The sequence below is a fragment of the Apodemus sylvaticus genome, chromosome 4, assembly GCF_947179515.1.
Source record: "Apodemus sylvaticus chromosome 4, mApoSyl1.1, whole genome shotgun sequence".
Taxonomy (NCBI): domain Eukaryota; kingdom Metazoa; phylum Chordata; class Mammalia; order Rodentia; family Muridae; genus Apodemus; species Apodemus sylvaticus.
The window spans coordinates 103,634,809-103,637,089 of record NC_067475.1 but is presented as its reverse complement, the minus strand read 5'-3'; the positions used below and the strand labels follow the sequence as shown (position 1 = coordinate 103,637,089).

Sequence of the window (2,281 nt, the reverse complement as noted above, 5' to 3'; positions counted from 1 at the left end):
TCCCCTCAACCATGGCAAGCTCTATCCTGCTGCCCAGGCAAGATATAAGGCCCACACTCCTGACTGAGTTTCCAGCTGGTGAGGGACAGTCACAGTTCTATTCTCATGGTCCTGGGTTCAACTCTCCCAACTGCCATAGGTGGTGAGGAATGAGGAAGGGGAAGAAGGCATCTCTTGCCCCTGTCACCACCACTGCACAGCAGACAAGTGGCAGGACTAACTCTCCCATACTCACACCCTCAGGATTGGGTCAACCCTACTCCCCACACACAGGGCCAGCTCTACTGGGCTGCCCAAGTGAGATACCAGGCCTGCTCTGCTCTACTGTTTGCTGAAGTAGGTGAGGGGCATGACCTGCTCACCATTCTTTTGCTTTCATACCCCTGGGACCACCTCTCCCATAATGCCCAAGCCAAAGGTGGGACCAGTTCAGCATACCCTGTAGGGTATTATTGGCTTTCATTCACACTGCCGCTGGGCACAGGCCGTTGAGGAGACAGGGAGTTTAACTCTGCTTATACCCATGCTGTAGCCAGGGCAGGTGTGTTGGGCCATAGGAAAGTGCGGAGGCATTGTTCTGCAGTCTGAAGGCCCAGTCTGAGATGTGGGAAAACCTGAGCTGGTTCTGGGGTTCCTGGGACTTCAACGAGGCTGGGGCTGTGGGGTTCTCAGGCTCTTGGACATCCAGGTGGCACTGGGAGTCATGAAATAGCTGAGGGGGTCCACGGGCTGGGAACAGAGGGAGGGAAGGAGAGCTGTTGGCTTGACAGTTGGCAGGCTTGGTGGCAGTTGTGGCTGGGATTGCAGAGAGGCCTTTTACAGAAGACTAGGCTGGGCCTTTGTAAGCAAAAGGCCTTTTCCATGTCTTCCCACAACAGATCTTGATTAAAAGAGTTAGTCTGTGGTTCCAAACCATTTATTGTCATGGTGGAAAGTGGATATGTAAAACCATACCCCCTTTCTCAGAGTGGGCCTGAGATTAAATACCTTTTGCAGGGAAGAATTTCTGGGAAGGGAATCTTATTGGCAACGCCTTCTGGGCCTCTACGTACCTCATTAGCATGGAGATCTCTGTCTTGAGCTTTTGTGACCAAAGGTCACATCTCTTTTCCTACTGTCTTGGTCTAGATGTTAGGGATGTTTTATCTGCACGTGGAAGGGCTTGGAGCATTGCCCTTATGTGACTGATGGCCACAAATCTATGGGGGTGCTGTGACTACAGGATCCTGGTGCTGGGAGCAGGTGAAACTCCTACTGTCCCTTCACGGTCTCTGGGGCTTCAAGCTTTTAGCTTAACCAAGGACCTGGCTTTCTCTCACAGTCCACTGCCCCACAATACTCCTCAGACATTGGTATTTTCGTGGACAGCAGCCTAGACCAGGGGTATCCACCTGGCCTTTGGTTATAATAGATATCTGCTGCTCCAAAGACACAGACACAGACATGGGTCCTGGTAGCAGCACAGGCCAAGACTCCACCACATCAGATACTTGGTATATTTATATCAAGATGTTTCTCATTACTCCTGAATCTCCAGTTCTGCCTCTCTTCATTGTGTCTACATTCTTCTTCTTCTCTTTCTCTTCTATTTCTCTACTTGTTCCTCTAAGTGGTGCCTATGTCTTTGAATGTCTGCAGTTGACTCAGGGGCTTCTCAGGAGTGGATTTTGGCACTGGGCAGGGGTCACCTCAGGGATGGTCTTTCCACCCCACTACAGGCCTCTATTCCACTGGACTGGTGGTCATTTCAGGCTAGTTCCCTGTCTGGGTCCCATGGCACTGGACTGGAAGTTGTCTTAGGCTTGCTACTTTCCCAAGTTTGGCCCCATAGAGCTATATCTGGCTCATTCTTGCCCAGAGTACTACGCAGGGTTCCTGTTGCCGACTTGCTCCCTGCCCTGGCCTGCATGGCATCTAACTAATGGTCATCTCAGGCTCACTAATTTTTTTTTAGAAAGTATTAGACTACTGATCATTCAGATGTTCACAGGTCAGAACACTGAGCACAGACCAAACCTCTGTCTTCTCCGCCACTTACCAACACAGGTGTGACTTCAATGCCTCTAGGGAAAGCCACATTTCTTTCTTAAACATGTTCTCTACGATGTTGCTGGCTGTATAGTTGTAAAGAAGAGTATAACTTTAGCTGACAGTATAAGAATAGAACAAAAGGGAGAGGATTAAGAACACAGAAATAGTCTGGTTTTGTGAGTACATCAACAGTCTGGGAGCTTTGGTGTTATAGAGGATCTGACTTGAAGTAATGAATTAGCTATATAAG

At 49.3% G+C, this 2,281-nt stretch overlaps 1 pseudogene; it reads right to left on the bottom strand.

The window, feature by feature from the left end:
• Window positions 1-1,956: 1,956 nt before the first annotated feature.
• LOC127683937 (uncharacterized) lies at window positions 1,957-2,074 on the bottom strand (annotated as a pseudogene).
• Between the last annotated feature and the right edge of the window lie 207 nt (window positions 2,075-2,281).